Consider the following 21,986-nt stretch of genomic DNA (forward strand, 5'->3'; position numbering starts at 1 on the left):
AAACTGTACAGATTGATAAAAAGAAGATTGAATTGTTTTGTCTATTTTAGCTGTATTGTGTGATGACATTTTATTATTGATGAGATCCGATTGTAAATGAAGTATTATCCTAATGTGTATTGTATTCAAGGTTGAATGCTTTTTAACCAATAGAATAAAAAATAAAATTGTGTTCCTTGACTATTTCACTGTGTGTGCTCATTCTGAACCACTTACAAGGTCACCACCTCTTGAACTTAGCCTAGACCACTCGCCTTGCTAACTTGAACTGGTTTGGCTGCAGCTGGAAAGTTGGGTTTGGAACCTCGGTTACAATGGCGCTGGGTATGGCGGTTGCCAGTTGGTATAGCATTAACATGGGTCTCCAATTACTGCAGGACACAGTTGTAAGCTTGAGGTTGGTCGATTTTAATAGTGCTTTGGTTGGATTTCAATAGTTGCCATGGTTTGGCAGACAATTGTGTACAGTTGCATATACACCATATATAAGTGTATCGCTTGAGCCCCGTACATCATTACACACAGCCCCGCCGAACTTTAGAAGCAATTCAGCTACTCATACCCAGGACCTACCAGGCCGGTCTATTCACGTCTTGAGAAAGACCCTAGGTCGAAACACGCGTTGGCACTCTTGACATGAAAAGAGCATATGGTGTATAAGCAACTGTACGCAATTATGCCTGCCAAACCTTGGCAACTATTAGAATCCAACCAACGCACCATTAATTTCGACCAACCTCAAGCTTACAACTGTATCCAGCAGTTATTGGAGACCCATCGTAATACTATACCAACTAGCAACCGCCATATTCAGCGCCATTGTAACTGAAGTTTCAAACCCAACTTTCCACTTTTATAACAACTGGAACCTCAACAACAGGCTGCTGGAAATAACTTTGGCCATCTGAAAGAAAACAGATCAGCCCTTGGGGGGGAGGGGAGCTCCACTGTTCCTATAAGCTCCTACCTTCTCGACTGTCACAATACCAGGTTGGCCTTCTATACATCTGTCTACAAGGCCAGAGTATAGAAAATCAGTCCTAACAACCAACAACTACACTGAAGACCTCAATGCAATCTACTTCGCTATCCAAGCTTGGATGGCAGGAAACGGCCTCTGTCTGACAAAAAGACAGATCCTGTTGGTTGGTTTTTTGCAGGCACCTCGACGCAGAACATCCACAAACTACAACTGATCCAGAACAATGCTATCTGAGTAGCTCTTAACATAACAAAAAGAAAGCACATAACTGAGGCAAGAAGAAACATTCACAGGCTCTCGATCAAGGAAATGATCATCTTTGAAATCCCTATTCATCACCCACAAATGCTCTTCTAACTGCCCCGCCTTACCTCTCCCAAAGATTCACGAAGGCCCAGTCCTCCAAACCGGTTAGATGGGCGTACACCCACAGACTTAACCAACCCAAATCCAAACGGGTAAAAAGTGGTGGTGCAAGCTTCCCATTGGTGGCAGCTCACTTGTGGAACTCAAGCCCAACACATCAAGAGTTGACCAGTTACTGGTCCTTCAGAATTGCATTGAAGACCTGGCTCTTCACCCAAGACACACAACCGTCACAGACTTGCGTACATTACTCTGGACCCTTACACTCAGTTATGATCAGGAGAGGAGCCGAGGTAACTGGTTGTAACAGCGCCATGATACCTGAGGGTTCTGTGCGCTTAACAAACGTAAAATAAACGGCAGCAGCCCATTGCAAGTCAAAGGCAAACAATGGTTCTGTGCCCTAATCACCCCCACCTGAGAGGGTATTTGAAGGTATAGGGAGTTCCCACAAGCATATTTAATTACCACAAGAACGGTTTTCTTGGTAATGCTTCCTGAGAGAAGGGCAATCATGCCTTAGCACTGCTTGTGTGTTCCCAGCTAAACTAGCAGGGAATTTCTGCACAAGCCTGCTTAGTGCTGCGATAGGGAGGCACGTTTCCAGGACGGTGGAGCAGTAGGAAATGTGGTGGCCTTTAACTGTACAGCTTGCTGCAGTTTATTAGTCTGATAGCCCAGTGGTGTGAGCAAAGGTACACATATAAGGTTGAGATTTTAACAGTTTATTTCTCATTCTGGTGTCTAGCTCATCATTCAAGGTATCCCTGGAAAATTTGACTTTTAAAAGCCTGAGAGGAAGGTTGATAATTAACTCATTGTTTAAGGACACCGCCACACAGGGGATAGAGGAGGGGCAGGTAAACTGTGCTGCCATAATGTTTGGGCCTAAGACTCCCAGGATACCTCTCTGAAATATATGGTCTAGGGCTAATGGGAGTATTAGACAGAAACATCTAGAGAATAACAGATTGCCTACTCCCGCCAAAAAGTAACAGTGTCTCGTTGGCAGGTAGCTCCTCCTTACCTACTTGGTGTTCGGTGAAATTTGGTTTTTTGATCTGCCTTTGGACGCTTAACCTGACAGGAACTGTACATCATTTGTCAACTGCAATCTTTATTAGCCTTGGTGACCAAGTTGTGCAAAACAAACATGTGCCACAACCTTTGATACAAAGGGAGACACCTTTTAAATATGCCAATGGCACTGTTAAGGAGATTTACTCAGGCACTGGTTGACTATTACTGGAAGGTTTTTTGTAAGTACACTCTCTAGCTACTTTAAAAAAGCTAGTGGTTGATGGAAGTAGTACCCTTTAGAAATGTGTGCTCTCAGATCACAGTCATGGAAATGGACAGCAGGTTGACAAAACGATGAAAGCAAAGAAAAACCAGCGAGTCAAAAAAAAAGTATTAAGATTTTAATTTTTTTTAATTTATTTTTTCTTATTTTTTTATTTTTCGTTTATTGTTCGCGAGATGGCTACAACACCAGACGGAACAGCATACGCTTGAAACCTAAAGCCTGCGTGGGACAATTTAGTTTTGCCTCAATTTTTAAATGGCCCTCCTTCCCAATTCGCTCGCCCATCCAACAGACTCCATTTAATCAAGTTCCAGGTTAATACATCTTTACATTTTTCAAGGATAAAACATGCCAGTCACCAGCACTGCCGAAAACCAAAATCAGATTCTTCAAAACCACATATGTATTTTTTGTTTTAACTCAACATGGGTAACATCCCAATCACATCAGCAACCCTTGTTGTTTAGAGACTGGTTTGGAACAAGATTAAGTGAAGAATCATGAAGTGGCGCAAGTGACTACACCACTATCCTCCCAATAATTAAAACAAAAACAAACCCTCCAAAATGAGCGCTCTACAGGGCAGAATTTACCTGCCTTATAGAAATTGTGCAACTAGTTCAAGTTTATTTCATCAGGAAGAGAGGGGTGGGATGGGCAAGGAGGGAGAAGGAAGAAGGCACAGAAAGGGAAGAAAGGGAAAGTGAGAGAAGGAAATACTACTATAGATCTTAGCTTTCCCCACTGATTTCAGGGTAAAAGCATACGGGGCACGCACTTCCCCAAAAGACAAATTGCAGCTTTCCCTTGCTGCCCACGCAGGCTGATGGGATTCCTTTCCCCCTCCAATTTCCACATTCCCATTAAGTAAATTTATATTCATTTCACAGAAAGTTAGCTCCATTTTTTCTTTTGCTGCCAGGCAAATTCTTCCAACTTTTTTTTCTTTTTTTGTTTCTTCTGTTTTTTTTTCTCATTTTTTTGTCTTTTCATTTTTTTAAAATGAGTCCATCAAGGAAACCAGTTTCCTCCCCCTTCACACGATGCCGTACGGCCAGGCTGCAGCCATCTTATATTTTGTTTGCATCTTAGTTTTTTCTTAAGCATTCCTTCTTCACTCACAAGCAGTAACTTCACAGGATCGCCTTCTCGAAGCGAAGCACTTCTCTATTTCGATTAGCTCCTTTCCCCTTCGATTTTTTGGCATTACGCACTATTGTGAGTGAAAGCCTTCATCCACAATGAAGTTTTCTGATTGTGGGTACGGTCTTGTTTTCTCATTTTTTCCTGTCTTCTGATAATAGACATTCCTAAGCAAGGAAAGAAAGATAACTGGATCACATCAGAGTACATATTTCAGAATATTTATGATCATCATATTTCAGACTTTTAATGGGAATAGGGTGCTTGATTCAATACTGAAAAATTATGCTACAAGCGTATTTATAGAAAAGGAACAAGTTACTTACCTGTAGCTGTTGTTCTCCAGCATGGGTCTGGCATGGATTCACATGCTCATGAATATTCCCCGTCGTCAGGCTGGGAATCCTCGGTAAAGAAAAAACCAGTATCAGTTTCGTTTCTGATCTGTCTTTCGTAGTAATAACCAATCACTGGTCTCTGCGTCATACTGACCACAGCCAATGACTGCCCTCTACCTAAGCACCGCCTCTGGCAGCCATCTTCAGATTTGGAAGCACGTGAAGTGGCAGTATGACCAAGTGAAGAGCCGCAGAGGGGTAGGCAGGAGGGTTCGCATGTGAATCCATGCCAGACCCATGCTGGAGAACAACAGCTACAGGTAAGTAACTTGTTCCTTCTCCAGCATGGGGTCTGGCATGGATTCACATGCTCATGAATAAAGAATACATAGCAGTACACACATGCACAACCACGGGAGGTGGCAAAGGCTCAACATTAAGCATCACATCAACTCAACATTAAGCATCTTACCTCCTCACCAGGCTCACCTCAGGCGAACAGGTTGCGCAGCACTGCTTGGCCGACCCTGGACTCCTCCCTGGAATCCCGGTCGACGCAGTAGAATTTCGTGAAGGTGTGCGTCGACCTCCACGTAGCAGCCCTGCATATGTCCAGCAGGGGCACACCAGATAGGAACGCCGTGGTAGCTGCGATCGCTCTGGTGGAATGGGCTCTCGGACGGCCAGGCAGCGGTCGGTTTGCCAACCGGTGACAGTACATGATACAGCCGGAGAGCCATCTGGAGATGAATCCTTCGAGAGAGCCTTCCCCTGATTGACAGGTCCAAAGTTCACAAAGAGTTGTGACGTCTTCCGAAACCCCTTCGTGCGGTCCACGTAGAACTTCAGCGCTCTAGCTACATCCAGCGAGTGCAAAGTCCTCTCAGCCGGCGACGAAGGCGACGGGAAGAACACAGGTAACACCAAGGGTTCGTTGAGATGGAAGTCCGACGGTACCTTGGGCATGAAGGAGGGGTGCGTCCTGAGCACTACCCTCGTGTCGTGGAAAGTCAAGTACGGGGCCTTGCAGGAAAGGGCCTGGATCTCTCCCACTCGTCGTGCGGAGGTGATGGCCACAAGAAAAGCTGTTTTCCACGATAGAAACTTCAACGGGGCCGAGCGCAGAGGCTCGAACGGAGGTCCCATGAGCTTGGTCAGCACCACGTTGAGCTCCCACGCCGGGGCCGGAGCCTTCACCGGCGGGAACGATCTGAACAGTCCCTTCATGAACTCTTTCACCAGACGATGAGACCACAAGGACGTCCGCCCCGTGGTTCTGGTGTATCGGGAGATCGCAGCAAGATGAATCTTGATGGACGCGTGTGCCAAACCAGCTTTGGCCAGCGTCAGCAGGTACGGCAGTACTTGGGGAGCCGTAATCCGTAGAGGGTTAATCTTCTGTGCGTGGCACCAGACAGAGAACCTCTTCCATTTGTGTCCGTAGCATTTAAGAGTCGAGGACGCCCTGGCCTTTGCAAGAACCTCTCTGCAATCGGCCGGTATGTCGTATCCTCCAAACTCTAGCGCTGCAGGAGCCAGGCCTGCAAGTTCAGCGACTTCGGGTCGTGGTGGAGGATGGCGCCTCCTTCCCTGGAGAGTAGATCCGCGTCCGCCGGCAGCTTGATCGGCGGGGACGCTGACAAGTCCAGAAGGTCCGGGAACCATATCTGCCTCGGCCACGCAGGTGCGACGAGGATCATCCTGCACCGTGACCTCTTGAGCTGGTTGACGAGCCGGATTAGCAGAGGCAAGGGAGGGAACGCGTAGAGGAACAGGCCCTCCCAGGGGAACGAGAAAGCATCGCCCATGCTCCTCGTCTGGGGAAACCTGCTGGCGAACCTCCGGCACTTGGTGTTCGTCGCCGTCGCTAACAGGTCGATCTGGGGTGTGCCCCACCGTCGGAAGAGGCGATCCACCAGATCCTGCCGTAGTTCCCACTCGTGGCACGAGCGCAGCTCCCTGCTGAGTGAGTCGGCGATGGTGTTTTTTATCCCTGCCAGATGAAACGGCACCAGAAAAATCCCTTGGGCGACGGCCCAATGCCACAGGTCCTGCGCCTCCTTGGACAGCGCTGGGGACCTGGTTCCGCCCTGTTTCCTGATGTAAAACATGGTGGTGGTGTTGTCGGTGAAGATCCTCACCACCTTGCCCTTGAGGGACGGAAGGAAGGACCTGAGGGCCCAAAACACTGCACGGAGCACCAGGACGTTGATATGCAGGGACTTCTCCGTCGGGAGCCAGAGTCCCCTCGCGTGCAGATTTTCGGTGTGCGCTCCCCACCCTTCCAGGGAGGCATCCGTGGTCACAGTCTCCTGGTGGGCTGGGGTCTGGAAGTCCATGCCCGCCGTCAGATGCGCGCGGGTGCCCCACCACCGTATCGCTCGTCGGAAACTCTCGTCGAGCTTGATCCTTTCCTCGAAGCTGCCCGTCGTCTGGATCCAGCGCGCATCCAGGAATTCTTGCAACGGGCGCATCCGGAGCCTGCACATGGGAATGAGGTAGATGCAGGAAGACATCATCCCGAGGAGGGACTTGATGGATCTCACTTTGGCCGCGTCTGCCACCAACATCCGTTGCACCTTGCCCAAGATGGTCCTGGTCCTCTCCTCCGACGGGGAGGCCAGAAGGGACACTGTGTCGAGCCTCGCTCCCAGAAACAGTGCGACTTGCGCGGGCACCAGGTGGGATTTGGCGTAGTTCACGGAGAATCCCAGGTCCGTGAGGAGTTGGACGGTCCTTGCCGTGTGGACACCGGCGAGCTCCTTCGTCTTGGCGCGGATGAGCCAGTCGTCCAGGTAGGGGTAGACGTGAATCCCCTCGCGGCGCAGCTGCGCCGCCACCGGTGCGAGGCACTTGGTGAATACCCTGGGTGCCGACCGTAGTCCGAAGGGAAGGGCTTTGAACTGGTAATGACGCCCTTGGACCACGAACCTGAGGAATTTTCGGTGCCCCTTTAGGATGGGAATGTGGAAGTAGGCATCCTCCAAATCCAACGACGATAGGAAGTCTCCTTCCTCCAGTTGACCCAGGACGTGCTGGAGGGTGACCATCCGGAACTTCTGCGCCTTGATGAACTTGTTCAGCCGTCGCAGGTCCAGGATGGGGCGCCATCCTCCCGTCTTCTTCTTCACGAGGAAGTATCGCGAGTAGACTCCGGAGCCCCGAAGCCTCTTTGGGACGAGTTCGATGGCGCCCTTTCTGAGCATCGCCTTTACCTCCAGGAGAAGTTGAGGGACGTGAAGTTCTTTCCTGGCCACGGGGGGGACGCGCGGGCACCTTCTTTGAAACTCGAGCGCATGGCCCCGGGCCAGGGCGTCCAGCACCCAACGGTCGGTGGAGATGGACTCCCACACGCTGACGAAGCCCGCCAGCCGGCCTCCCACCGGGGTGCTTCGGTGGGGGCCCGACCCCACGGCCGGTTCAATCCTGCTTGGACGCGGCCTTGCCGCCTTGACCTCCTTGGCGACGACGGCGGGGTCCGCTAGACTTGCCTCGTCCTCTGTAGGCCTCTTGCGACGACGAGCGGGCCGCTTGACGGTAGGAAGCGAAACCGCCGCCGGAACCTTTGGAGGCGCCCTTGCCTCCGCCGCTCCGAAAGGGCGTCCGTCGTTGCTGCAGGACTCCAAGGGCCCGGGCCGTCTCAGTATCCGCCTTGATGGCCTGAAGGGAATCGTCCACTGTCTTCCCAAACAGGTTGTTCCCGTCGAAGGGCATGTCCAGGACTCTGGTCTGGACGCCCTGCCGAAAGTCCGTAGCTTTGAGCCATCCACGACGAAGGCAAACGCCGTTGCCCAGCTGGCGGAACCCAGTGTCGGCGATGTCCGTCGCCACGGTGATGGCGTGGTCCGAAGCCACTTCACCTTCCTGGAGGATCTCAAGGGCCTCCGCCCTCTTGTCGTCCGGCAGAAAATCCAGCAGGGGAGCTATCTTGTACCAGAGCTCCCTGTCGTAGCGGGCCACGATAGCCAAGGCGTTGGCCGCTTTAATCGTCGTCGCTGCCGACGAGATGACTCTACGTCCCATAGCATCCAATTTCTTTCCCTCGCCGTCCGGCGGGGAAGTCGATGTGGAGGCCGCACCCGCCCCCCGCTTTCTTCCTGGCTGCCGCGGAGACGACGGAGTCCGGGGTAGGCTGCGCCCGGAGGCATAGGGGGGCCGTGTCCGGGACCCGGTACTTTTTCTCGTACCGGTCTCTTCTAGCTGGCGTAGTGGAAGGGTTCTTGAGGAGGGAAAGGCCCTCATCCCAAATGTCGTCCAACAGAGGCACTGCGAGGACCGTCTTCCTCTTGGCCTCGCGCCGCTGATAAAGGAAGCCTTCCTTTTTCTTCTCCTCAGGGCAGAGTTGGAAAAGCTCGGAAGCCCTGGAGATCATGGAGTGGAAAGATCCGATCTCGTCGGGCGGAGAAGCCCTGGTGGGGGGCGACGACGGAAAATCCTCGTCGTATGCCTCGTCGTCCGTACCCGTCGCTGCCGTGTCAGTCCCCGTATCATCCCCTCGGGTGGACGGGGAGGAGGGCTGGACGGGGCGCGACGGTTGAAAAGGAGGTGGAGGATGGATCCTTCTTTTCTTGGTAGGGGGAACACCAGAAGGTCCCGGTTCTGGATCCCCCGACGGGAGAGGTTCCTCCGTCGGTAACGGTAGCCTCGTCCTTATCTCGGTGCATAAGGACTGTATGGCCAACAAAATGGCCGCCGAGTTGTCTCGCGGCGCTGGCAGAGGGGAATCCGACGGGCGAGCAGGGGCCCCGTCGGTATCCTCGACGATGTCGTCGTCACCCGCGTCGGGGTCCATTCCGACGGGCTGGCCTTGTTCCACGCCTAGGCCGTGGCTTAAGACCTCGATCAGCTCCTCTTCTGAGGTTGAGGCCGAATCTACGACGACGCCCTGCCCCCCCTTCTTCCCCACGGAGGGTTTCACGGGGGTCCTATCGATGGGCACAAAAGAAGACTCCCTCCGAGGAGGCAGGGAGATTCTGGGCCCTGATGTCGCCACCACTGGCGCAGCCTCCACAGGCTGAGCCAGGGCCGCCGCGACCGTTTCGATAGAGGGCTTGGTCGGATGGATCAAGGCCTTCACCACCTTAGGTGCGCTCACCGCCTTATCCTTGAGGGAGGGGGCACTGCCACGCTCCTCCTCTGCCTTAGAGCTCGACCGGGGCCTCTCCAGGAGCTTCGCCGGGTGCTCGGCCTTCCTCTTACCCGACCCAGAGCGTTGGCTTGTGGTTGATGGTGCCGGGGAGGGTGCGCCCTGCCTGGCGCCCGTAGAGCCCGACCGTTCGGCGCTCCCGGTGCCAGCGGACTCGCGGTGCTTGGCCTTATGTTGGGCCCCCGTCGCCGGGGCGCCCTCAAAGGTCTTAGAAGACCGCTCGGGTTTCTTCTTCTTCTCGCCAGACGGGCTCTTACCCTCCAGCCAGTTGGCGAGACGTTGATGACGGTCCTTCATGGTCCGTTCCGACATGTTGCCGCAAAACGCACAATCCTTCTACACGTGCGTTTTGTCCTCATGAAGGCAGTAAAGGCAGAAAGAGTGTTCGTCTTCCTTAAAGACGTTCTGCAGCTGGCATCCAGGGCAGACCCTGAACAGCTTTCCGGGCGTCGAGCTTCCCTTCTCCTGGGCCATCTCCGAGACCGGGCCTGAGAAGCTTCTGGAGTCCTCCGAAGTGTAGCTCGACGAAATCTTCACCCTTGAGGGGCACAGACGAATCCGACACGGGTCCCCGTTGATCGGATGTAGGATCGGTGGAGCTTGAGGCTCTTTTGACCGAAAGAATTGAAGTTTTTTGTGAAAAGCGCGAAAAATAGCACTAACGCTCGAGAGCAATAGCACGAGGATCCCAACACATGAACGTGCGGTAAAAATCTGAAGATGGCTGCCAGAGGCGGTGCTTAGGTAGAGGGCAGTCATTGGCTGTGGTCAGTATGACGCAGAGACCAGTGATTGGTTATTACTACGAAAGACAGATCAGAAACGAAACTGATACTGGTTTTTTCTTTACCGAGGATTCCCAGCCTGACGACGGGGAATATTCATGAGCATGTGAATCCATGCCAGACCCCATGCTGGAGAAAGCAGAGCATTATGGAACCTAAGCTTTACCAATAAGATTTATTTTTATTTGGCGTTTGGTTGTGCACTAAATATATGCAGAATACCTTAGTACTATAGAAAAGGGCTTAGAATTATAGCTGAGGTGGGGCGACAAACTGACAAAGCAGATAAACCTTCAGTGCAGAGGTTTGGTGCATCACTGGGTGTAAACCCAGTGATGCACCAAACCTCATTCACTTCCCATTATTAAGACATCTTTGACCGGAAGGATAAATTACTTACCAGTAATTTTCCTCTATTGATTATTCTCCAAGATGCCTCATCTTTTAAGAGTGGCATCTGCTTGGAGAATGTCAACAGGGGGCGTTAGTGCAGCTAGACGTCAACGTAGTCGCTGTAACGTGCCACTTCAACTCTGGACACTACATCCGTCATCATACTTAAGGAATGCACTACGCCCCTTACCCAAGTTGCACACTTCGGCCTTCACACACCACGCAAGCTCAGCCTTCGAGAAAAAAACCCTTGCACTGAACGGTAGGGGAGTGAAAACGTCTCTTCTCAGGACTACATAATTGTTTCAGCAACGAAAAGCCAATTAACAAAAACATGACCTTAAATGGGTTGTGATAAGGACTTGTATATTCTTTTTTTAACCAAAACAGCAGAATTCAAACTCTTCCATACTCACGGGTACTAAAGAAATTAGACAAGCTAACAAATCTGTCAGCTTCCACAGAGGGGGAAACAGGGAGGGCGTTGAGGAATCTGTGGGAAAAGAATCCATAGGAGAAATTACTTACCAATAATCTATGGATTCTTCAGCTAGACATTCCTCATCTTGATCTCCACCCAGCATCAGTTGCTCGGAATATCTCGACAGGGGGCGTAGTGCGGTTTGACATCGTCTCTACTCACTCGTGTTCAGCTGGGCCCCTCGTCGGCTCCAGGTGGGACACTGCACCCATTACCTCAGTTGCCCACCACTTCTCCCCCACCCGGGGCAACTTGCGAGAGGAAATGCGCACTAACCGAGAAGGCTAATTTAACCAACCCTCTAAAATTGCAATACCTAACGACACCTCATTTGCTTTTTTTTGGTGAGGAACGAACCAGAAAATTGTCAACTTGGATAACCAATTTTTAAAAACCAATTTCTTCCTCTGGTCATCTGCACATAGTGTGATAACGGACTGCAGATATGATTAATTAAATTCCAAGTGGGGTAGGCTGAGAGGGCGATGAGGAATCTGTGGGAGAAGAATCCATAGAAAGAACATTACTGTTAAGTAATTTCTCCTTCAATGGATTGCATTTTCCCACAGATTCCTCATCTCAATAGACTCCCAAAGCAATGTCCTCAATGGTGGAGGGATGGAAGTCACACCAAGAACCTTTGAAGAATCGTTCTTCCAAAAAGTGCATCAGCCCTTTGGGCAATATCTAAGCTGTAATGCTTGACAAACCTATGCAATGAAGAACACATTGCAACTGACAAATGTCCCTTAGAGGCACCCCCCTCTGGAGGGCCGCAAACCCTCTGGATGAATGGGCCCTCCTTGCACGCATTCAGGTAGCACTCAAGAGATGCATAACATCCACTGGGAGATGTCTGTTTAGTAACAGACAGCACCAGTCTGGATTGTGAAAATGCAATGAATAGTTGATCATACTTTCTGAAGGAGCCCGGTCTGGCTAGATAAAAACTCAGCACCCTCTTAGTATCCAGCCTGTGGAACCTCTACTCATCCTTAGATGAGTGAGGTGGTGGGAAGAACACCAAGATCTTGGAAGGGTGCGGAAGTAGCAGACTGACACAGGAGTGGTATATTGGTTGCCATAAACTTTTATTTAAAATACAAACAGGGAAAAACCTACTTAGCCCTATTACTAAGAGGGGTTTCCCTGCCTAAAACCAAATACTAAGGACTGTCAGGATGGCAGTCAAAAGTAAATTACTATCCTGTGTGATGAATCTGGTGGAGTAATCCCTTATTTCCCAGCATTGACCTCCTCCCATGACGGCAGTCACTATCTGAGCCCGACCCTGGGGTGGATATATGAGGGAGGATCACACGAGAGGAGACAGCTGTTGGGGGAGGTGGTGTCTCCATCGGACGAGACACCAAATTCTACACTTCTTCCTTAAGGGGACTGTATAATACCCAAGTTTGTGATGGTTTGTTGTCATTCCACAAACACCCCCTTATTGTAAAAATCATACACCCCTTCCTTTATGTCAAGCTAGACAAAAATCCATTTATACCTCAAACATTCACAACATCTCCCGTTTCTGATGTTACTCTTTATAAACCCTTTGAACATTTTAGAACTCCAACATCTATGGACTTCAGCTCAGGTACTGAGACGAAGAAGGGGAGGTAGAAGTTGATGCAGACTAAGCGAAGCCCAAAACCTAATGCGCAGACCAGTTCAACTAAACCTTAAGTGCGCTGACATTTCAAAATGGCAAAATGGCACCGAGAAAAGATACACATCCATGGGCGGCTAGCTAACAAGAGTCACACAGATCAGCGTGGCGTGAAGGAAGGAGAGAGGCAGCAGGAACACCTGAAGGACTAAGCGCTGGGGGCCGCAGCAGAGCTCCTGGAGGTACATTTGTGACAGGAAGCTGCATTCTCTGGTCCAAGCCACAAACGGAAGCTGGCGAGTGTACACAGAGCTGCAGGAAACGCTGGAGAAATGTCTGCCCGTGTAAGAAGCCATCCCAGGGAAGAAGCTTCACCGCAGAGGTATGCAATAAATCCGAGACCCTGCAAACTACTGCTGAGTCTGCCCAGAGCAATTGGGGACCCCGGGGCGTTCTGACACGCATGTAATCAAGAATGAATTATGCGAGACGGCTATTTTGGACACTGCTCAAAGGCAGTTTAAATACAGACAAAACCCGATTTTAAAGCAATGCCCAAAAGGAAGAATATTTGAATACCGACTATATCAATGTGAGGGTAAGCGGGAGCAAGTGTTACCCATAGTAAGGAACAAGTTACTTACCTGTAACTGTTGTTCTCCAGCATGGGTCTGGCATGGATTCACATGCTCATGAATATTCCCCGTCGTCAGGCTGGGAATCCTTGGTAAAGAAAAAACCAGTATCAGTTTCGTTTCTGATCTGTCTTTCGTAGTAATAACCAATCACTGGTCTCTGCGTCATACTGACCACAGCCAATGACTGCCCTCTACCTAAGCCCCGCCTCTGGCAGCCATCTTCAGATTTGGAAGCACGTGAAGTGGCAGTATGACCAAGTGAAGAGCCGCAGAGGGGTAGGCGGGAGGGTTCGCATGTGAATCCATGCCAGACCCATGCTGGAGAACAACAGTTACAGGTAAGTAACTTGTTCCTTCTCCAGCATGGGGTCTGGCATGGATTCACATGCTCATGAATAAAGAATACATAGCAGTACACACATGCACAACCACGGGAGGTGGCAAAGGCTCAACATTAAGCATTACATCAAACTCAACATTAAGCATCTTACCTCCTCACCAGGCTCACCTCAGGCGAACAGGTTGCGCAGCACTGCTTGGCCGACCCTGGACTCCTCCCTGGAATCCCGATTGACGCAGTAGAATTTCGTGAAGGTGTGCGTCGACCTCCACGTAGCAGCCCTGCATCTGTCCAGCAGGGGCACACCAGAAAGGAACGCCGTGGTAGCTGCGATCGCTCTGGTGGAATGGGCTCTCGGACGGCCAGGCAGCGGTCGGTTTGCCAACCGATGACAGTACATGATACAGCCGGAGAGCCATCTGGAAATGGAAGCCTTCGAGAGTGCCTTCCCCTGATTGACAGGTCCAAAATTCACAAAGAGTTGTGACGTCTTCCGAAAACACTTCGTGCGGTCCACATAGAATTTTAGCGCTCTAGCCACATCCCGCGAGTGCAAAGTCCTCTCAGCCGGCGACAAAGGCGACGGGAAGAACACAGGAAACACCAAGGGTTCGTTGAGGTGGAAGTCCGACGGCACCTTGGGCATGAAGGAGGGGTGCGTCCTGAGCACTACCCTCGTGTCGTGAAAAGTCAAGTACGGGGCCTTGCAGGAAAGGGCCTGGATCTCTCCCACTCGTCGTGCGGAGGTGATGGCCACAAGAAACGCTGTTTTCCACGACAGAAACTTCAACGGGGCCGAGTGCAGAGGCTCGAACGGAGGTCCCATGAGCTTGGTCAGCACCACGTTGAGCTCCCACGCCGGGGCCGGAGCCTTCACCGGCGGGAACGATCTGAACAGTCCCTTCATGAACTCTTTCACCAGATGATGAGACCACAAGGACGTCCGCCCCGTGGTTCTGGTGTATCGGGAGATCGCCGCAAGATGAATCTTGATGGACGCGTGTGCCAGTCCAGCTTTGGCCAGCGTCAGCAGGTACGGCAGTACTTGGGGAGCCGTAATCTGTAGAGGGTTAATCTTCTCTGCGTGGCACCAGACAGAGAACCTCTTCCATTTGTGTCCGTAGAATTTCAGAGTCGAGGACGCCCTGGCCTTTGCAAGAACCTCTCTGCAGTCGGCCGGTATGTCGTATCCTCCAAACTCTAGCGCTGCAGGAGCCAGTCCTGCAAGTTCAGCGATTTCGGGTCGTGGTGGAGGATGGCGCCTCCTTCCTTGGAGAGTAGATCTGCGTCCACCGGCAGCTTGATTGACGGGGACGCTGACAAGTCCAGAAGGTCCGGGAACCATATCTGCCTCGGCCACGCAGGTGCGACGAGGATCATCCTGCACCGTGACCTCTTGAGCTGGATGATGAGCCGGATCAGCAGTGGCAATGGAGGGAACGCGTAAAGGAACAGGCCCTCCCAGGGGAACGAGAAAGCATCGCCCATGCTCCTCGCCTGGGGAAACCTGCTGGCGAACCTCCGGCACTTGGAGTTCGTCGCCGTCGCGAACAGGTCGATCTGGGGTGTGCCCCACCGTCGGAAGAGGCGATCCACTAGATCCTGCCGTAGTTCCCACTCGTGGCACGAGCGCAGCTCCCTGCTGAGTGAGTCGGCAATGGTGTTTTTTATCCCTGCCAGATGAAACGGCACCAGAAATATCCTTTGGGCGACGGCCCAATGCCACAGGTCCTGCGCCTCCTTGGACAGTGCTGGGGACCTGGTTCCGCCCTGTTTCCTGATGTAAAACATGGTGGTGGTGTTGTCGGTGAAGATCCTCACCACCTTGCCCTTGAGGGACGGAAGGACCTGAGGGCCCAAAACACTGCACGGAGCTCCAGGACGTTGATATGTAGTGATTTCGCCGTCGGGAGCCAAAGGCCTCTTGCGTGCAGATTTTCGGTGTGTGCTCCCCACCCTTCCAGGGAGGCATCCGTGGTTACTGTCTCCTGGTGGGCTGGGGTCTGGAAGTCCATGCCCGCCGTCAGATGCGCGCGGGTGCCCCACCACCGGATCGCTCGTCGGAAACTCTCGTCGAGTGTGATCCTTTCCTCGAAGCTGCCCGTCGTTTGGATCCAGCGCGCGTCCAGGAACTCTTGCAACGGGCGCATCCGGAGCCTGCACAGGGGAATGAGGTAGATGCAGGAAGACATTCCGAGGAGGGACTTGATGGACCTCACCTTGGCCGCGTCGGCCACCAACATCCGTTGTACCTTGCCCAGGATGGCCCTGGTCCTCTCCTCCGACGGGGAGGCCAGAAGGGACACTGTGTCGAGCCTCGCTCCCAGAAACAGTGCGTCTTGCGCGGGTACCAGGTGGGATTTGGCGTAGTTCACGGAGAATCCCAGGTCCGTGAGAAGCTGGACGGTCCTTGCCGTGTGGTCCACGGCGAGCTCCATCGTCTTGGCTCGGATGAGCCAGTCGTCCAGGTAGGGGTAGACGTGGATCCCCTCTCGGCGCAGCTGCGCCGCCACCGGTGCAAGGCACTTGGTGAAAACCCTGGGTGCCGACCGTAGTCCGAAGGGGAGGGCTTTGAACTGGTAGTGACGCCCTTGGACCACAAACCTGAGAAATTTTCGGTGCCCCCTTAGGATGGGAATATGGAAGTAGGCATCCTCCAAATCCAACGACGACAGGAAGTCTCCTTCCTCCAGCTGACCCAGGACGTGCTGGAGGGTGACCATCCGGAACTTCTGAGCCTTGATGAACTTGTTCAGACATCGCAGGTCTTCTTCTTCACGAGGAAGTATCTCGAGTAGACTCCGGAGCCCCGAAGCCTCTTTGGGACGAGTTCGATGGCGCCCTTCCTGAGCATCGCCTTTACCTCCAGGAGAAGCTGCGGGACGTGAAGCTCTCTCCTGGCCACGGGGGGGGGGGGGGGGGGGAACGCGCGGGCACCTTCTTTGAAACTCGAGCGCGTGGCCCCGGGCTAAGGCGTCCAACACCCAACGGTCGGTGGAGATGGACTCCCACACGCCGACGAAGCTCGCCAGCCGGCCTCCCACCGGGTGCTTCGGTGGGGGCCCGACCCCACGGCCGGTTCAATCCTGTTTCGACGAGGCTTTGCCGCCTTGACCTCCTTGGCGACGACTGCGGGGTCCGCCCGACTTGCCTCGTCCCCTATAGGCCTCCTGAGACGACGAGCGGGCCGCTTGACGATAGGTGGAGAAACCGCCGCCGGAACCTTTGGAGGCGCCCTTGCCTCCGCTGCTCCGAAAGGGCGGCCGTCGTTGTTGCAGAACCCCAAGGGCCCGGGCCGTCTCCGTTTTAATGGCCTGAAGGGAATCGTCCACTGTTTTCCCAAACAGGTTGTTCCCATCGAACGGCATGTCCAGGACTCTGGTCTGTACGTCTTGACGGAAGTCCGTAGCCTTGAGCCATCCACGCCGCCTAAGGCACACGCCGTTGCCCAACTGGCGAAATCCCGTATCGGCGATGTCCGTCGCAATAGTGATGGCGTGGTCCGACGCCACCTCACCTTCCTGTAGGATCTCCAGGGCATCCGCCCTCTTGTCGTCCGGTAGGAAGTCCAGCAGAGGAGCCAGTTTGTACCATAGCTCCCTGTCGTAGCGGGCCACGATAGCCAAGGCGTTGGCCGCCTTAATCGTCGTCGCTGCAGACGAGATGACCCTGCGTGTCCCATAGAGTCCAATTTCTTTCCCTCGCCGTCCGGCGGGGAAGTCGATGTGGAGGCCGCACCCCCCCCCCGCGCTTTCTTCCTGGCCGCCGCGGAGACGACGGAGTCCGGGGTAGGCTGCGCCCGGAGGCACAGGGGGGCCGCGTCCGGGACCCGGTACTTCTTTTCGTACCGGTCTCTTCTCGCTGGCGTCGTGGAAGGGTTCTTGAGGAGGTCGAGGCCCTCATCCCAAATGTCGTCCAGTAGAGGCACCGCGAGGACCGTCTTCCTCTTGGCCTCGTGCCGTTGATAAAGGAATCCTTCCTTTTTCTTCTCCTCAGCGCAGAGTTGGAAAAGATCGGATGCCCTGGCGATCATGGAGTGGAACGATCCAATCTCGTCGGGCGGAGAAGCCCTGGTGGGAGGCGAGGACGGAAGATCCTCGTCGTAGACCTCGTCGTCCGTACCCGTCGCGGCCGTGTCAGTCCCCGTATCATCCCCTCGAGTCGTGGACGGGGAAGAGGGCTGGACGGGGCGTGACGGCTGAAAAGGAGGTGGAGGGTGAATCCTTCTTTTCTTGGGAGGAGGAACGTAGAAGGTTCCGGTTCTGGATCCCCCGACGGGAGTGGTTCCTCCGCTGGCAACGGTAGTCTCGTCCTTATCTCCATGCATAAGGACTGTATAGCCAACAAAATGGCCGCCGAGTTGTCTTGCGGCGCTGGCAGAGGGGAATCCGACGGGCGATCAGGGGCCCCGTCGGCGCCCTCGGCGATGTCGTCACCCGCGTCGGGATCCATCCCGACGGGCCGGTCTACTTCCACGCCGAGGCCGTGGCTTAAGACCTCGATCAGCTCTTCCTCCGAGGTCGAAGCAGAGTCTACGACGACACCCTGCCCCCCCTTTTCCTTCTCCGCCGGAGATTTCACGGGGGTCCTATCGATGGGCATAAAAGAGGACTCCCTCCGAGGTGGCAGGGAGACTCTGAGCCCCGAGGTCGCCACCACTGGCGCAGCCTCCACAGTCTGAGCCAGGGCCGCCGCGACAGTCTCGATACAGGCCTTGGCCGGATGGATTAAGGCCTTCACCACCTTAGGCGCGCTCACCGCCTTATCCTTGAGGGGGGGGGGGGGGGACACTGCCTCGCTCCCCCTCCAATGGGGCCTTCGAGCTCGACCGGGGCCTCTCCAGGAGCTTCGCTGGGTGCTCGGTCTTCCTCTTACCCGACCCAGAGCGTTGGCTCGTGGTTGATGGTACCGGGGAGGGTGCGCCCTGCCTGGCGCCCGTAGAGCCCGACCGTTCGGCGCTCCCGGTGCCAGCGGACTCGCGGTGCTTGGCCTTGTGTTGGACCCCCGTCGCCGGGGCGTCCTCAAAGGTCTTAGAAGCCCGCTCGGATTTCTTCCTCTTCTCGCCGGACGGGCTCTTCCCTTCCAGCCAGTTGGCGAGACGTTGATGGCGGTCCTTCATGGTCCGCTCCGACATGTTGCCGCAAAACGCACAGTTCTTCTCCACGTGCGTCTTGTCCTCATGTAAGCAGTAAAGACAAAAGGAGTGTTCGTCCTCCTTAAAGACGTTCTGCAGCTGGCATCCAGGGCAGACCCTGAACAGCTTTCCGGGCGTCGAGCTTCCCTTCTCCTGGGCCATGTCCGGGACGGGCCCGAGAAAACTTCTGGAGTCCTCCAAATGCATAGCTCGACGAAATCTTCACCCTTGAGGGGCGCAGACGAATCCGACACGGGTCGCCGTTGATCGGATGGAGAGTCGGTGGAGCTTGAGGCTCTTTTGACCGAAAAAAACGAAGTTTTTGAGAAAAAACGTGAAAAAAATAGCACTAACGCTCGAGGGCAATAGCACGAGGATCCCAACACATGAACGTGCGGTAAAAATCTGAAGATGGCTGCCAGAGGCGGGGCTTAGGTAGAGGGCAGTCATTGGCTGTGGTCAGTATGACACAGAGACCAGTGATTGGTTATTACTACGAAAGACAGATCAGAAACAAAACTGATACTGGTTTTTTTCTTTACCGAGGATTCCCAGCCTGACGACGGGGAATATTCATGAGCATGTGAATCCATGCCAGACCCCATGCTGGAGAAACATATTGAAACACAACAAAGTGGATAAGGCTGTGGCATAGTGAAAAGAACTGTGAAACCAATGGAAAGTCCTGGTAAAAGTAATACACCAGGCAGTTGACATTTGGGGAGGATACCTGGGGAGGGGGAAAGTATATAAGGGGATCCAATACCTAGCACATATGTATACCTGGGGATCTAGGAAGTCCATGAAAGAAGTCCTGCCAACCAAATATACCAGGCATTTTGAAATTGTACAAGAACTTTAAAAGTGTGGGAAGATACCTGGCAGGGGTGTATACCAAGGAACCAGAGAAGCACATGAAAGTCGTCCTGGTAGGTAGATACACCAGGCACTTGGAGTTGTCAGTGTTTGTCACAGTTTGTACAAGATACCTGGCAGGCGAGTATGCCAGGAGCTCTGAAATGCTCACAGGCATACAAACTGTGAATCCAGTACAAAGAAATCAAGGAAGTTCTCAATATCATGGAGTGTATTGTTGGAAAAAACTTCCTGATTCTAGCTTAAAGAAGGAAAAATGACTCATCGTAATGTTCTTTCTATGTATTGTTCTCCCGCAGATTACTCATCAGATATCCATTTCAGCATCAGCTGCTCGGAAAACATTGACAGGGGGCCGTTGAACACCTTGACTCGCCCGTTGACATTACGTGCCTTGATGCCTCGGTCATCGGCTCCAGCCGCTGCAGAGGAAAACTAAATGATACGGCCAAACACCGGAAACTGAAGAGAAAAAAGAAATACCTAACTGGGGTCTTTTTTGGGAGAAAAAGGAACCGCAGAAGCAATGCAGCACCCAACGAGAAGATGACGGTAGTCTTGGAAACAAGAGCTCACCTCTTCTTCCAAGAGAAGCTGTCACTGACCGCAGGCACTTTCATAGCAGGGATGGATGGGAGGGTGATGAGGAACCTGCAGGAGAAGAATCCATAGAACCAGCATTACAGCTCTCCTTCAATGGATTGCCTTTCCCTTGCAGATTCCTCATCAGATAGACTCCCCAAGCAGTACTTGTGAAGGAGGTGAGATGAAAGTCCCTAACGGAAGCAAATTCTGCAAGACCGCTCTCCCAAATCGAGCGTGAGCCCCATGGGCCACACCCAGGCTGTAGTGTTTGGTAAAAGTATGCAGAGGACCAGGCTGCCGCCTGGCAAACGTCCCTCACTGGTAACTCCCCTTTGCAGCGCTGCTGAGGTAGCGTGGGCTCTGATGCCTGGAGGTAGTTCTTAACCCGCGTTGTGGTACTCATAAATGCAAAGTGTGAGCCACCGCAAAATTATCAGCTTTGAAACTGCTAAACTTTTCATAGCCACGGAGAAGGCCACAAACCACTGATCCACCTTCCTGAATGCGGTCGTTCTGGCAACATAAAAACTCAGTGCCCTTTCTGGTTCCAGCCTGTGGAACCACTCTTTCTCCTTGGAGGAGTGTGGAGGCAAGTAAAAGACGTGGAGGTCAATAGCCTGGGAAAGGTGAAATTCTGATTCCACCTTGAGCAGAAACCCGGGTCGCACCTTCAGGGAAACATTTTGCCAAAAAAAGCAAAGGAAAGGCAGCTTGCAAGACAGGACATGCAGCTTGCCGACCCGTCTGGTTGATGTGATGGCCACTAAAAACGCAGTCTTAAAGGTGAGAAAACGCAAAGAACGTCAATGTAAGGGCTCAAAGGGAGCCGCTATAAGGAAAGTGAGAACCAAATTAAGGTCCCAGCCTGGAACAATAGGTTGAAACTTCTTCACAAGGCCTTTCAGAAATTGGGCCATAACCGGGATTGTAAAGACAGACACATATTGGAAACCTTTTGAAAACAGAAGAAGCCGTCTAGTACCGTTTGACTGTGGGGACATGAAGAGGCCAGTGACGGAAGGAACTCCATCACTGCAGTGGTGTGGCAAGAGATGGGGTCAATCTTGCGCTCCCTACACCACGCCTCAAATCTTCAATCTTCTACAACTGCACACATACAGTAATCTTGTTGATGCACCTTGGAGAGGTCCCAGTTGTCATCTGTTCCTCTCAAGTGTCACGCATGTAGGTTGAGATTCCAGGTTCGGATGGAGCAAAAGACCTTCCGAATGTGATAGGAGATCCGGCCGACGGGGCAACCAGAGAGGTTGGCATAAGTCCAGAAGCTCCAAATACCATGTTATCCTCACCCAGTCTGGGGCAATCAAGATCAGAGTTGCTCGAAACCTCAACCTCCTGAGAACCCACAGAATGACAGGAATCGGAGGAAGGCCTAGTGTAGGGTGGTGAAGGTCCACTCCACCAGAAACGCCCCCCCCCCCCCCCAGTGCGCCGTTTGCTGGGAATTCCCTTGAGCAAAACTGTCTGCATTTCCTGTTGGACTCTGGCAAACAGATCCAATGCTGTGGTAGCCCAGAGAGAGAGAAGACCTCCTCTAGGACTTCCTAGCACACCTTACACTTGTGCGAGACTGCTCTGCCTGCTCAGAATATCACCTAAACCGTTCTCTGTCCCTGCCAGATGCACTGCAGAGACCAAGATCTGATTTTCCAACAGCCAGACCCACAGCTGCATCACCTCTCTGAAAAGAGGAAAGGAGCGCACGCCACCCTGCTTGTTCAGGTAGTGCATGGCCACTGTATTGTCTGTCAATCAGGTAATGCTACCTTTTCAGTGAGGGTGCAAACTCTTTCAGGGACAACCTGATGGCTCGCAGCTTCAGTCTATTGATGTGCAA

At 52.8% G+C, this 21,986-nt stretch overlaps 1 protein-coding gene across 3 annotated transcripts in view; it reads right to left on the bottom strand.

Moving 5' to 3' along the window:
- Nucleotides 1-2,754: 2,754 nt before the first annotated feature.
- TNPO3 (transportin 3) overlaps nt 2,755-21,986 on the bottom strand; it is a 1,153,743-nt gene continuing 1,134,511 nt past the window's right edge. For 2 of the 3 annotated variants that reach the window (XM_069629553.1, XM_069629552.1), the window contains exon 23: nt 3,641-3,964. The gene's annotated coding sequence lies outside the window, so the exon portion shown is untranslated. Of the gene's footprint in view, nt 3,965-21,986 lie in introns of all 3 variants that reach the window. The other variant, XM_069629554.1, reaches the window with a different exon arrangement.

The sequence above is a fragment of the Ambystoma mexicanum genome, chromosome 12 (assembly GCF_040938575.1).
Source record: "Ambystoma mexicanum isolate Mex_15411 chromosome 12, UKY_AmexF1_1, whole genome shotgun sequence".
Classification (NCBI taxonomy): domain Eukaryota; kingdom Metazoa; phylum Chordata; class Amphibia; order Caudata; family Ambystomatidae; genus Ambystoma; species Ambystoma mexicanum.